General features: G+C 43.9%; 9 non-coding genes across 9 annotated transcripts; all 9 read left to right on the forward strand.

Annotated features, from left to right (window-relative positions):
- Window positions 1-3,370: 3,370 nt before the first annotated feature.
- trnar-acg lies at window positions 3,371-3,443 on the forward strand. Its single transcript has one exon. It is a non-coding gene; the product is annotated as a tRNA-Arg (tRNA).
- Window positions 3,444-4,057: 614 nt separating this feature from the next.
- Window positions 4,058-4,130, forward strand: trnar-acg. The gene has a single exon. It is a non-coding gene; the product is annotated as a tRNA-Arg (tRNA).
- Window positions 4,131-5,728: 1,598 nt separating this feature from the next.
- Window positions 5,729-5,801, forward strand: trnar-acg. The gene has a single exon. It is a non-coding gene; the product is annotated as a tRNA-Arg (tRNA).
- A 1,634-nt stretch (window positions 5,802-7,435) lies between these two features.
- trnar-acg lies at window positions 7,436-7,508 on the forward strand. Its single transcript has one exon. It is a non-coding gene; the product is annotated as a tRNA-Arg (tRNA).
- Window positions 7,509-9,142: 1,634 nt separating this feature from the next.
- trnar-acg lies at window positions 9,143-9,215 on the forward strand. Its single transcript has one exon. It is a non-coding gene; the product is annotated as a tRNA-Arg (tRNA).
- Window positions 9,216-10,828: 1,613 nt separating this feature from the next.
- On the forward strand, window positions 10,829-10,901 carry trnar-acg. Its single transcript has one exon. It is a non-coding gene; the product is annotated as a tRNA-Arg (tRNA).
- Window positions 10,902-11,539: 638 nt separating this feature from the next.
- Window positions 11,540-11,612, forward strand: trnar-acg. Its single transcript has one exon. It is a non-coding gene; the product is annotated as a tRNA-Arg (tRNA).
- A 1,634-nt stretch (window positions 11,613-13,246) lies between these two features.
- Window positions 13,247-13,319, forward strand: trnar-acg. Its single transcript has one exon. It is a non-coding gene; the product is annotated as a tRNA-Arg (tRNA).
- Window positions 13,320-14,953: 1,634 nt separating this feature from the next.
- Window positions 14,954-15,026, forward strand: trnar-acg. The gene has a single exon. It is a non-coding gene; the product is annotated as a tRNA-Arg (tRNA).
- Window positions 15,027-15,156: the final 130 nt, after the last annotated feature.

The raw sequence follows: 15,156 nt of genomic DNA on the forward strand, positions 1-15,156 counted from the left end.
TGTTGGAACACTATTTTCTATATCACACAGCCCCAAGGTAGCCACGGCTCTAGTAAAATCATAGACCCGTCTACCTTTGTACTTCCTCAGCACTGAGAGCAGTGGTAATTGCCTGCAGCCTCCCTGACACTGCTCTCTGCATTCCAATCTTCACAATGACTTCTCACCATTTCTGCCACACCAGTTATGCGCTGAAACTCCCAATTAAAATATGTAAGTAGCTGTAATCAGGGTATCAGTATACAGGGCTGTGAGGGCCATGTGAAGTGTAACCATGGTCCCTGTCTAATCAGTGTCCTGTTCTGCAGATTGGTCTTATGCCTGAACACTGCAGCCCATAAGGGGGTAGGTAGGCTGTTTTGTTTGGGGCCTGCTTCAGATGCACAGTCGCTTCATAGCACCGAGCTATCTCTGGGACAAAGCTCTCTGGGGAAACCAGGGGGACAGTTTGTCCAGGATAGGATCTAATTTCCCTCAGACACAACTGGGACAGGGGCAGCAGTCCTGCTGTGTGCTGGGCCATCTGATCCAGTCTGGTGTCAGACAAATAGCAGGGGTCTCATTAAAGAGGGAGAGGGAGGCCTGTGAATGAATCCTGGGGGCAGAGGATGATCCTCAAACACTGTCGGCTCGTCTGTAGTTTTAGCACCCAGTCTGCTTACCAAGGCTATGGCTGTTGTGTGGAGCTCGGTGTGTGAAAATACTGTGTGGCCAACAAATTCTTGGGATGCTGCAAATTATTAATTTATCTCTGATGCAGTGTGCCCATCAATTCCCATGCCTATTGGGAGTCAGTAAGAATTTAGATGGAAAAGGCTCCAGTTAGATGTTAGGCATAACAGGACAAATTAAAAGTGGCCCCGGGGCAGAATATTTTTCTAAAATGTATGAATATGACTTTGTGTACACAGGTTGTGAATCCTAATTTGTACAAAATGTTATATTTATAATTACTTATTGGCAACCATTTGACAATATCTGTATAACATTTGAATCTTAGTAAAAATTCATGATTGTCAAGATTTTTTTATACATCTTTTTATATAAATTAGGTTGGAAAACAGATACTGTAGTTGGAGAAAATTGAAAGATACAAACCAATGTTTTATTTATTTAGTCAGGGTCTCAACTTACTATTGAGAGTAAGAATAGTAGAATACACCAGTTGATTGTGCATCAGCAGTTTTTATCTTATGTCAGTCACTGGATTGGCTGACAATTACCCATGTCAATTCTTAGATTAGTACGGTGCCTTGCGAAAGTATTCGGCCCCCTTGAACTTGGCGACCTTTTGCCACATTTCAGGCTTCAAACATAAAGATATAAAACTGTATTTTTTGTGAAGAATCAACAACAAGGGGGACAAATGATGAAGTGGAACGACATTTATTGGATATTTCAAACTTTTTTAACAAATCAAAAACTGAAAAATTGGGCGTGCAAAATTATTCAGCCCCCTTAAGTTAATACTTTGTAGCGCCACCTTTTGCTGCGATTACAGCTGTAAGTCACTTGGGGTATGTCTCTATCAGTTTTGCACATCGAGAGACTGATTTTTTTTCCCATTCCTCCTTGCAATACAGCTCGAGCTCAGTGAGGTTGGATGGAGAGCATTTGTGAACAGCAGTTTTCAGTTCTTTCCACAGATTCTCGATTGGATTCAGGTCTGGACTTTGACTTGGCCATTCTAACACCTGGATATGTTTATTTTTGAACCATTCCATTGTCGATTTTGCTTTATGTTTTGGATCATTGTCTTGTTAGAAGACAATTCTCCGTCCCAGTCTCAGGTCTTTTGCAGACTCCATCAGGTTTTCTTCCAAAATGGTCCTGTATTTGGCTCCATCTATCTTCCCATCAATTTTAACCATCTTCCCTGTCCCTGCTGAAGAAAAGCAGGCCCAAACCATGATGCTGCCACCACCATGTTTGACAGTGGGGATGGTGTGTTCAGCTGTGTTGCTTTTACGCCAAACATAACGTTTTGCATTGTTGCCAGAAAGTTCAATTTTGGTTTCATCTGACCAGAGCACCTTCTTCCACATGTTTGGTGTGTCTCCCAGGTGGCTTGTTTCAAACTTTAAACGACACTTTTTATGGATCTCTTTAAGAAATGGCTTTCTTCTTGCCACTCTTCCATAAAGGCCAGATTTGTGCAATATACGACTGATTGTTGTCCTATGGACAGAGTCTCCCACCTCAGCTGTAGATCTCTGCAGTTCATCCAGAGTGATCATGGGCCTCTTGGCTGCATCTCTGATCAGTCTTCTCCTTGTATGAGCTGAAAGTTTAGAGGGACGGCCAGGTCTTGGTAGATTTGCAGTGGTCTGATACTCCTTCCATTTCAATATTATCGCTTGCACAGTGCTCCTTGGGATGTTTAAAGCTTGGGAAATCTTTTTGTATCCAAATCCGGCTTTAAACTTCTTCACAACAGTATCTCGGACCTGCCTGGTGTGTTCCTTGTTCTTCATGATGCTCTCTGCGCTTTTAACGGACCTCTGAGACTATCACAGTGCAGGTGCATTTATACGGAGACTTGATTACACACAGGTGGATTGTATTTATCATCATCATTAGTCATTTAGGTCAACATTGGATCATTCAGAGATCCTCACTGAACTTCTGGAGAGAGTTTGCTGCACTGAAAGTAAAGGGGCTGAATAATTTTGCACGCCCAATTTTTCAGTTTTTGATTTGTTAAAAAAGTTTGAAATATCCAATAAATGTCGTTCCACTTCATGATTGTGTCCCACTTGTTGTTGATTCTTCACAAAAAAATACAGTTTTATATCTTTATGTTTGAAGCCTGAAATGTGGCAAAAGGTCGCAAAGTTCAAGAGGGCTGAATACTTTCGCAAGGCACTGTAGTTAGTCTAGCCAGATATCTAAACCTGTAGTAATCGAATACCGACCGGAATACCGACCCTCTAGGGGACGCCCATTGATTTTGTTCGTCATTCTCATTTAGATATCATATTAACATGAAATAAGTCATGGCAAAATGTGTAGAATTGTAGGAAATTATCTTTAAAATGGCAAAAATGTCTCTCCATCCTATAGCAAAATAGGTATAATTGCATGAAATTAGCTCTGAATCTGCAATAAAAAAAAAATGTATCTCTGCCCCATGAAAAATATCTAGAATTGCGTTATATTTGTTATAAAATGTCAACATTTTCTTTCTGCCCCATGGCAAAATGTGTAGAACTGCAGACAATGAAAATGAAAAGATAACATTTCCTCTCAGCTGTCACGGGGGAAAGGAAAGGCGGCCGAGGCGCTAGAACGACTCAAGACAAATGCGCATTTCTTCTGCCTTTCTTCACAGCGCAGGAGGAGAGCTACGGTGGCTCGACTGGCAAGAAACGGGCTTGTGGCGCAATGGATAACGCGTCTGACTACGGATCAGAAGATTCTAGGTTCGACTCCTGGCAAGCTCGTGCATTTTCTATGTCTGAGTGAGATTTTTCAATTTGTGCTGAGTGTCTTTGCCTACATGCGCCATTACTTTATACCTCATAAACCCAGCAAAAAAAGAAACTTCCCTTTTTCAGGACCTTGTCTTAGATAATTCGTAAAAATACAAATAACTTCACAGATCTTCATTTTAATGGGATTAAACACTGTTTCCCATGCGTGTTCAATGTTCCAGAAACATTCAACATAACTTTTCCATGAAATATATGTTTGAATTTTTTTCTAAGTGGTTTTCATTGGGAAGGCCGATAACGCGTTTTCAACAAATAAAACAATCACTTTTGCAGGTGAAAACACTGAATCCTACTCATTACTCGACATACATAATTTCTTCACTTTTGTTTTGAGCCGACTTTCGCCGTGGGCTTTAAACGGTGCTCACGCCCGGGAAGCAGTTCGATTCCAAATTTCACCCGGTGCCAAACACCCTAACCGGGCGCCTGGCCCAGATGATTTGAATCCCCTCATGTCCGCAAATCTGATGCGCCTAATAACCATAATAACCAATCATATTACCGTCCGCTACCAAATATCCAGAATTGACCAATTAGAGAAGAGTTAGGATGAATTTAGCATCGGGCTTGTGGCGCAATGGATAACGCGTCTGACTACGGATCAGAAGATTCTAGGTTCGACTCCTGGCAAGCTCGTGCATTTAGTCTATGTCTGAGTGAGATTTGGAAATGAGCGGTGTCTTTTCAATTTGTGCTGAGTGTCTTTGCCTACATGCGCCATTAACGTATACCCCATAAACCCATCAAAAAAAGAAACTTCCCTTTTTCAGGACCTTGTCTTTCAAAGATAATTCGTAAAAATACAAATAACTTCACAGATCTTCATTTTAATGGGATTAAACACTGTTTCCCATGCGTGTTCAATGAACCATAAACAATTAATGAACATGCATATGTGGAACATCATTAAGACACTAACAGCTTACAGATGGTAGGCAATTAAGAAGTTTTGAAAACTTAGGATACTAAAGAGGCCTTTCTACTGACTCTGAAAAACACAAAAAGAAAGATGCCCAGGGTCCCTGCTCATCTGCGTGGGCACAAACCCACCTTTGCTGGACCAGACAGGACTGTCAAAAAGTGCTCTTCATTGACGAGTTGCGGTTTTGTCTCACCAGGGGTGATGGTCGGATATGCGTTTATTGTCGAAGGAATGAGTGTTACACCGAGGCCTGTACTCTGAAGCGGGATGGAGGTGGGGGGTACGTCCTGGTCTGGGGCGGTATGTCACAGCATCATCAGACTGAGCTTGTCATTGCAGGCAATCTCAATGCTGACATCCTCCCCCCTCATGTGGTACCCTTCCTGCAGGCTCATCCTGACGTGACCCTCCAGCATGACAATGCCACCAGCCATACTGCTCATTCTGTGTGTGATTTCCTGCAAGACAGGAATGTCAGTGTTCTGCCATGGCCAGCGAAGAACCTGCATCTCAGCCCTTTGAGCACGTCTGGGACCTGTTGGATCGGAGGGTGAGGGCTAGGGCCATTCCCCCCAGAAATGTCCGGGAACTTGCAGTTGCCTTGGTGGAAGAGTGGGGTAACATCTCACAGCAAGAACTGGCAAATCTGGTGCAGTCCATGAGGAGGAGATGCACTGCAATTCTTAATGCAGCTGGTGGCCACACCAGATACTGACTGTTACTTTTGATTTTGACCCCCCTTTGTTCAGGGACATGTTATTCCATTTATGTTAGTCACATGTCTGTGGAACTTGTTCAGTTTATGTCTCAGTTGTTTAATCTTGGCATGTTCATACAAATATTTAGAAATGTTAAGTTTGTTACGCTTTATCGGCGAGGAGGGCCCTCACCGCTCGATCATGTTGTGTTCCAGAAACATTCAACATAACTTTTCCATGAAATATATGTTTGAATGTTCTAAGTCGTTTTCATTGGAAAGGCCGATAACGCGTTTTCAACAAATAAAACAATCACTTTTGCAGGTGAAATCAGTGAATCCTACTCATTACTCGACATACATAATTTCTTCACTTTTGTTTTGAGCCGACTTTCGCCGTGGGCTTTGAACGGTGCTCACGCCCGGGAAGCAGTTCGATTCCAAATTTCACCCGGTGCCAAACACCCTAACCGGGCGCCTGGCCCAGATGATTTGAATCCCCTCATGTCCGCAAATCTGATGCGCCTAATAACCATAATAACCAATCATATTACCGTCCGCTACCAAATATCCAGAATTGACCAATTAGAGCAGCGTTAGGATGAATTTAGCATCGGGCTTGTGGCGCAATGGATAACGCGTCTGACTACGGATCAGAAGATTCTAGGTTCGACTCCTGGCAAGCTCGTGCATTTTTTCTATGTCTGAGTGAGATTTGGAAATGAGCGATGTCTTTTCAATTTGTGCTGAGTGTCTTTGCCTACATGCGCCATTAATGCATACCTCATAAACCCATCAAAAAAATAAACTTCCCTTTTTCAGGACCTTGTCATTCAAAGATAATTCGTAAAAATACAAATAACTTCACAGATCTTCATTTTAATGGGATTAAACACTGTTTCCCATGCGTGTTCAATGAACCATAAACAATTAATGAACATGCATATGTGGAACATCATTAAGACACTAACAGCTTACAGATGGTAGGCAATTAAGAAGTTTTGAAAACTTAGGATACTAAAGAGGCCTTTCTACTGACTCTGAAAAACACAAAAAGAAAGATGCCCAGGGTCCCTGCTCATCTGCGTGGGCACAAACCCACCTTTGCTGGACCAGACAGGACTGTCAAAAAGTGCTCTTCATTGACGAGTTGCGGTTTTGTCTCACCAGGGGTGATGGTCGGATATGCGTTTATTGTCGAAGGAATGAGTGTTACACCGAGGCCTGTACTCTGAAGCGGGATGGAGGTGGGGGGTACGTCCTGGTCTGGGGCGGTGTGTCACAGCATCATCAGACTGAGCTTGTCATTGCAGGCAATCTCAATGCTGTGTGTTACAAGGAAGACATCCTCCCCCCTCATGTGGTACCCTTCCTGCAGGCTCATCCTGACGTGACCCTCCAGCATGACAATGCCACCAGCCATACTGCTCATTCTGTGTGTGATTTCCTGCAAGACAGGAATGTCAGTGTTCTGCCATGGCCAGCGAAGAACCTGCATCTCAGCCCTTTGAGCACGTCTGGGACCTGTTGGATCGGAGGGTGAGGGCTAGGGCCATTCCCCCCAGAAATGTCCGGGAACTTGCAGTTGCCTTGGTGGAAGAGTGGGGTAACATCTCACAGCAAGAACTGGCAAATCTGGTGCAGTCCATGAGGAGGAGATGCACTGCAATTCTTAATGCAGCTGGTGGCCACACCAGATACTGACTGTTACTTTTGATTTTGACCCCCCTTTGTTCAGGGACATGTTATTCCATTTATGTTAGTCACATGTCTGTGGAACTTGTTCAGTTTATGTCTCAGTTGTTTAATCTTGGCATGTTCATACAAATATTTAGAAATGTTAAGTTTGTTACGCTTTATCGGCGAGGAGGGCCCTCACCGCTCGATCATGTTGTCAACAAGGCAGCATAGTCCGTGTTCCAGAAACATTCAACATAACTTTTCCATTAAATATATGTTTGAATGTTCTAAGTCGTTTTCATTGGAAAGGCCGATAACGCGTTTTCAACAAATAAAACAATCACTTTTGCAGGTGAAATCAGTGAATCCTACTCATTACTCGACATACATAATTTCTTCACTTTTGTTTTGAGCCGACTTTCGCCGTGGGCTTTGAACGGTGCTCACGCCCGGGAAGCAGTTCGATTCCAAATTTCACCCGGTGCCAAACACCCTAACCGGGCGCCTGGCCCAGATGATTTGAATCCCCTCATGTCCGCAAATCTGATGCGCCTAATAACCATAATAACCAATCATATTACCGTCCGCTACCAAATATCCAGAATTGACCAATTAGAGCAGAGTTAGAATGAATTTAGCATCGGGCTTGTGGCGCAATGGATAACGCGTCTGACTACGGATCAGAAGATTCTAGGTTCGACTCCTGGCAAGCTCGTGCATTTTTTCTATGTCTGAGTGAGATTTGGAAATGAGCGATGTCTTTTCAATTTGTGCTGAGTGTCTTTGCCTACATGCGCCATTAATGCATACCTCATAAACCCATAAAAAAAATAAACTTCCCTTTTTCAGGACCTTGTCATTCAAAGATAATTCGTAAAAATACAAATAACTTCACAGATCTTCATTTTAATGGGATTAAACACTGTTTCCCATGCGTGTTCAATGAACCATAAACAATTAATGAACATGCATATGTGGAACATCATTAAGACACTAACAGCTTACAGATGGTAGGCAATTAAGAAGTTTTGAAAACTTAGGATACTAAAGAGGCCTTTCTACTGACTCTGAAAAACACAAAAAGAAAGATGCCCAGGGTCCCTGCTCATCTGCGTGGGCACAAACCCACCTTTGCTGGACCAGACAGGACTGTCAAAAAGTGCTCTTCATTGACGAGTTGCGGTTTTGTCTCACCAGGGGTGATGGTCGGATATGCGTTTATTGTCGAAGGAATGAGTGTTACACCGAGGCCTGTACTCTGAAGCGGGATGGAGGTGGGGGGTACGTCCTGGTCTGGGGCGGTGTGTCACAGCATCATCAGACTGAGCTTGTCATTGCAGGCAATCTCAATGCTGTGTGTTACAAGGAAGACATCCTCCCCCCTCATGTGGTACCCTTCCTGCAGGCTCATCCTGACGTGACCCTCCAGCATGACAATGCCACCAGCCATACTGCTCATTCTGTGTGTGATTTCCTGCAAGACAGGAATGTCAGTGTTCTGCCATGGCCAGCGAAGAACCTGCATCTCAGCCCTTTGAGCACGTCTGGGACCTGTTGGATCGGAGGGTGAGGGCTAGGGCCATTCCCCCCAGAAATGTCCGGGAACTTGCAGTTGCCTTGGTGGAAGAGTGGGGTAACATCTCACAGCAAGAACTGGCAAATCTGGTGCAGTCCATGAGGAGGAGATGCACTGCAATTCTTAATGCAGCTGGTGGCCACACCAGATACTGACTGTTACTTTTGATTTTGACCCCCCTTTGTTCAGGGACATGTTATTCCATTTATGTTAGTCACATGTCTGTGGAACTTGTTCAGTTTATGTCTCAGTTGTTTAATCTTGGCATGTTCATACAAATATTTAGAAATGTTAAGTTTGTTACGCTTTATCGGCGAGGAGGGCCCTCACCGCTCGATCATGTTGTCAACAAGGCAGCATAGTCCGTGTTCCAGAAACATTCAACATAACTTTTCCATGAAATATATGTTTGAATGTTCTAAGTCGTTTTCATTGGAAAGGCCGATAACGCGTTTTCAACAAATAAAACAATCACTTTTGCAGGTGAAATCAGTGAATCCTACTCATTACTCGACATACATAATTTCTTCACTTTTGTTTTGAGCCGACTTTCGCCGTGGGCTTTGAACGGTGCTCACGCCCGGGAAGCAGTTCGATTCCAAATTTCACCCGGTGCCAAACACCCTAACCGGGCGCCTGGCCCAGATGATTTGAATCCCCTCATGTCCGCAAATCTGATGCGCCTAATAACCATAATAACCAATCATATTACCGTCCGCTACCAAATATCCAGAATTGACCAATTAGAGCAGAGTTAGGATGAATTTAGCATCGGGCTTGTGGCGCAATGGATAACGCGTCTGACTACGGATCAGAAGATTCTAGGTTCGACTCCTGGCAAGCTCGTGCATTTTTTCTATGTCTGAGTGAGATTTGGAAATGAGCGATGTCTTTTCAATTTGTGCTGAGTGTCTTTGCCTACATGCGCCATTAATGCATACCTCATAAACCCATCAAAAAAATAAACTTCCCTTTTTCAGGACCTTGTCATTCAAAGATAATTCGTAAAAATACAAATAACTTCACAGATCTTCATTTTAATGGGATTAAACACTGTTTCCCATGCGTGTTCAATGAACCATAAACAATTAATGAACATGCATATGTGGAACATCATTAAGACACTAACAGCTTACAGATGGTAGGCAATTAAGAAGTTTTGAAAACTTAGGATACTAAAGAGGCCTTTCTACTGACTCTGAAAAACACAAAAAGAAAGATGCCCAGGGTCCCTGCTCATCTGCGTGGGCACAAACCCACCTTTGCTGGACCAGACAGGACTGTCAAAAAGTGCTCTTCATTGACGAGTTGCGGTTTTGTCTCACCAGGGGTGATGGTCGGATATGCGTTTATTGTCGAAGGAATGAGTGTTACACCGAGGCCTGTACTCTGAAGCGGGATGGAGGTGGGGGGTACGTCCTGGTCTGGGGCGGTGTGTCACAGCATCATCAGACTGAGCTTGTCATTGCAGGCAATCTCAATGCTGTGTGTTACAAGGAAGACATCCTCCCCCCTCATGTGGTACCCTTCCTGCAGGCTCATCCTGACGTGACCCTCCAGCATGACAATGCCACCAGCCATACTGCTCATTCTGTGTGTGATTTCCTGCAAGACAGGAATGTCAGTGTTCTGCCATGGCCAGCGAAGAACCTGCATCTCAGCCCTTTGAGCACGTCTGGGACCTGTTGGATCGGAGGGTGAGGGCTAGGGCCATTCCCCCCAGAAATGTCCGGGAACTTGCAGTTGCCTTGGTGGAAGAGTGGGGTAACATCTCACAGCAAGAACTGGCAAATCTGGTGCAGTCCATGAGGAGGAGATGCACTGCAATTCTTAATGCAGCTGGTGGCCACACCAGATACTGACTGTTACTTTTGATTTTGACCCCCCTTTGTTCAGGGACATGTTATTCCATTTATGTTAGTCACATGTCTGTGGAACTTGTTCAGTTTATGTCTCAGTTGTTTAATCTTGGCATGTTCATACAAATATTTAGAAATGTTAAGTTTGTTACGCTTTATCGGCGAGGAGGGCCCTCACCGCTCGATCATGTTGTGTTCCAGAAACATTCAACATAACTTTTCCATGAAATATATGTTTGAATGTTCTAAGTCGTTTTCATTGGAAAGGCCGATAACGCGTTTTCAACAAATAAAACAATCACTTTTGCAGGTGAAATCAGTGAATCCTACTCATTACTCGACATACATAATTTCTTCACTTTTGTTTTGAGCCGACTTTCGCCGTGGGCTTTGAACGGTGCTCACGCCCGGGAAGCAGTTCGATTCCAAATTTCACCCGGTGCCAAACACCCTAACCGGGCGCCTGGCCCAGATGATTTGAATCCCCTCATGTCCGCAAATCTGATGCGCCTAATAACCATAATAACCAATCATATTACCGTCCGCTACCAAATATCCAGAATTGACCAATTAGAGCAGAGTTAGGATGAATTTAGAATCGGGCTTGTGGCGCAATGGATAACGCGTCTGACTACGGATCAGAAGATTCTAGGTTCGACTCCTGGCAAGCTCGTGCATTTAGTCTATGTCTGAGTGAGATTTGGAAATGAGCGGTGTCTTTTCAATTTGTGCTGAGCGTCTTTGCCTACATGCGCCATTAACGTATACCCCATAAACCCATCAAAAAAAGAAACTTCCCTTTTTCAGGACCTTGTCTTTCAAAGATAATTCGTAAAAATACAAATAACTTCACAGATCTTCATTTTAATGGGATTAAACACTGTTTCCCATGCGTGTTCAATGTTCCAGAAACATTCAACATAACTTTTCCATGAAATATATGTTTGAATTTTTTTCTAAGTGGTTTTCATTGGGAAGGCCGATAACGCGTTTTCAACAAATAAAACAATCACTTTTGCAGGTGAAATCAGTGAATCCTACTCATTACTCGACATACATAATTTCTTCACTTTTGTTTTGAGCCGACTTTCGCCGTGGGCTTTGAACGGTGCTCACGCCCGGGAAGCAGTTCGATTCCAAATTTCACCCGGTGCCAAACACCCTAACCGGGCGCCTGGCCCAGATGATTTGAATCCCCTCATGTCCGCAAATCTGATGCGCCTAATAACCATAATAACCAATCATATTACCGTCCGCTACCAAATATCCAGAATTGACCAATTAGAGCAGAGTTAGGATGAATTTAGCATCGGGCTTGTGGCGCAATGGATAACGCGTCTGACTACGGATCAGAAGATTCTAGGTTCGACTCCTGGCAAGCTCGTGCATTTTTTCTATGTCTGAGTGAGATTTGGAAATGAGCGATGTCTTTTCAATTTGTGCTGAGTGTCTTTGCCTACATGCGCCATTAATGCATACCTCATAAACCCATAAAAAAAATAAACTTCCCTTTTTCAGGACCTTGTCATTCAAAGATAATTCGTAAAAATACAAATAACTTCACAGATCTTCATTTTAATGGGATTAAACACTGTTTCCCATGCGTGTTCAATGAACCATAAACAATTAATGAACATGCATATGTGGAACATCATTAAGACACTAACAGCTTACAGATGGTAGGCAATTAAGAAGTTTTGAAAACTTAGGATACTAAAGAGGCCTTTCTACTGACTCTGAAAAACACAAAAAGAAAGATGCCCAGGGTCCCTGCTCATCTGCGTGGGCACAAACCCACCTTTGCTGGACCAGACAGGACTGTCAAAAAGTGCTCTTCATTGACGAGTTGCGGTTTTGTCTCACCAGGGGTGATGGTCGGATATGCGTTTATTGTCGAAGGAATGAGTGTTACACCGAGGCCTGTACTCTGAAGCGGGATGGAGGTGGGGGGTACGTCCTGGTCTGGGGCGGTATGTCACAGCATCATCAGACTGAGCTTGTCATTGCAGGCAATCTCAATGCTGTGTGTTACAAGGAAGACATCCTCCCCCCTCATGTGGTACCCTTCCTGCAGGCTCATCCTGACGTGACCCTCCAGCATGACAATGCCACCAGCCATACTGCTCATTCTGTGTGTGATTTCCTGCAAGACAGGAATGTCAGTGTTCTGCCATGGCCAGCGAAGAACCCGCATCTCAGCCCTTTGAGCACGTCTGGGACCTGTTGGATCGGAGGGTGAGGGCTAGGGCCATTCCCCCCAGAAATGTCCGGGAACTTGCAGTTGCCTTGGTGGAAGAGTGGGGTAACATCTCACAGCAAGAACTGGCAAATCTGGTGCAGTCCATGAGGAGGAGATGCACTGCAATTCTTAATGCAGCTGGTGGCCACACCAGATACTGACTGTTACTTTTGATTTTGACCCCCCTTTGTTCAGGGACATGTTATTCCATTTATGTTAGTCACATGTCTGTGGAACTTGTTCAGTTTATGTCTCAGTTGTTTAATCTTGGCATGTTCATACAAATATTTAGAAATGTTAAGTTTGTTACGCTTTATCGGCGAGGAGGGCCCTCACCGCTCGATCATGTTGTCAACAAGGCAGCATAGTCCGTGTTCCAGAAACATTCAACATAACTTTTCCATGAAATATATGTTTGAATGTTCTAAGTCGTTTTCATTGGAAAGGCCGATAACGCGTTTTCAACAAATAAAACAATCACTTTTGCAGGTGAAATCAGTGAATCCTACTCATTACTCGACATACATAATTTCTTCACTTTTGTTTTGAGCCGACTTTCGCCGTGGGCTTTGAACGGTGCTCACGCCCGGGAAGCAGTTCGATTCCAAATTTCACCCGGTGCCAAACACCCTAACCGGGCGCCTGGCCCAGATGATTTGAATCCCCTCATGTCCGCAAATCTGATGCGCCTAATAACCATAATAACCAATCATATTACCGTCCGCTACCAAATATCCAGAATTGACCAATTAGAGCAGAGTTAGAATGAATTTAGCATCGGGCTTGTGGCGCAATGGATAACGCGTCTGACTACGGATCAGAAGATTCTAGGTTCGACTCCTGGCAAGCTCGTGCATTTTTTCTATGTCTGAGTGAGATTTGGAAATGAGCGATGTCTTTTCAATTTGTGCTGAGTGTCTTTGCCTACATGCGCCATTAATGCATACCTCATAAACCCATAAAAAAAATAAACTTCCCTTTTTCAGGACCTTGTCATTCAAAGATAATTCGTAAAAATACAAATAACTTCACAGATCTTCATTTTAATGGGATTAAACACTGTTTCCCATGCGTGTTCAATGAACCATAAACAATTAATGAACATGCATATGTGGAACATCATTAAGACACTAACAGCTTACAGATGGTAGGCAATTAAGAAGTTTTGAAAACTTAGGATACTAAAGAGGCCTTTCTACTGACTCTGAAAAACACAAAAAGAAAGATGCCCAGGGTCCCTGCTCATCTGCGTGGGCACAAACCCACCTTTGCTGGACCAGACAGGACTGTCAAAAAGTGCTCTTCATTGACGAGTTGCGGTTTTGTCTCACCAGGGGTGATGGTCGGATATGCGTTTATTGTCGAAGGAATGAGTGTTACACCGAGGCCTGTACTCTGAAGCGGGATGGAGGTGGGGGGTACGTCCTGGTCTGGGGCGGTGTGTCACAGCATCATCAGACTGAGCTTGTCATTGCAGGCAATCTCAATGCTGTGTGTTACAAGGAAGACATCCTCCCCCCTCATGTGGTACCCTTCCTGCAGGCTCATCCTGACGTGACCCTCCAGCATGACAATGCCACCAGCCATACTGCTCATTCTGTGTGTGATTTCCTGCAAGACAGGAATGTCAGTGTTCTGCCATGGCCAGCGAAGAACCTGCATCTCAGCCCTTTGAGCACGTCTGGGACCTGTTGGATCGGAGGGTGAGGGCTAGGGCCATTCCCCCCAGAAATGTCCGGGAACTTGCAGTTGCCTTGGTGGAAGAGTGGGGTAACATCTCACAGCAAGAACTGGCAAATCTGGTGCAGTCCATGAGGAGGAGATGCACTGCAATTCTTAATGCAGCTGGTGGCCACACCAGATACTGACTGTTACTTTTGATTTTGACCCCCCTTTGTTCAGGGACATGTTATTCCATTTATGTTAGTCACATGTCTGTGGAACTTGTTCAGTTTATGTCTCAGTTGTTTAATCTTGGCATGTTCATACAAATATTTAGAAATGTTAAGTTTGTTACGCTTTATCGGCGAGGAGGGCCCTCACCGCTCGATCATGTTGTCAACAAGGCAGCATAGTCCGTGTTCCAGAAACATTCAACATAACTTTTCCATGAAATATATGTTTGAATGTTCTAAGTCGTTTTCATTGGAAAGGCCGATAACGCGTTTTCAACAAATAAAACAATCACTTTTGCAGGTGAAATCAGTGAATCCTACTCATTACTCGACATACATAATTTCTTCACTTTTGTTTTGAGCCGACTTTCGCCGTGGGCTTTGAACGGTGCTCACGCCCGGGAAGCAGTTCGATTCCAAATTTCACCCGGTGCCAAACACCCTAACCGGGCGCCTGGCCCAGATGATTTGAATCCCCTCATGTCCGCAAATCTGATGCGCCTAATAACCATAATAACCAATCATATTACCGTCCGCTACCAAATATCCAGAATTGACCAATTAGAGCAGAGTTAGGATGAATTTAGCATCGGGCTTGTGGCGCAATGGATAACGCGTCTGACTACGGATCAGAAGATTCTAGGTTCGACTCCTGGCAAGCTCGTGCATTTTTTCTATGTCTGAGTGAGATTTGGAAATGAGCGATGTCTTTTCAATTTGTGCTGAGTGTCTTTGCCTACATGCGCCATTAATGCATACCTCATAAACCCATCAAAAAAATAAACTTCCCTTTT

Source organism: Oncorhynchus mykiss, chromosome 26 (assembly GCF_013265735.2).
Source record: "Oncorhynchus mykiss isolate Arlee chromosome 26, USDA_OmykA_1.1, whole genome shotgun sequence".
In the NCBI taxonomy this organism is placed as follows: Eukaryota; Metazoa; Chordata; class Actinopteri; order Salmoniformes; family Salmonidae; genus Oncorhynchus; species Oncorhynchus mykiss.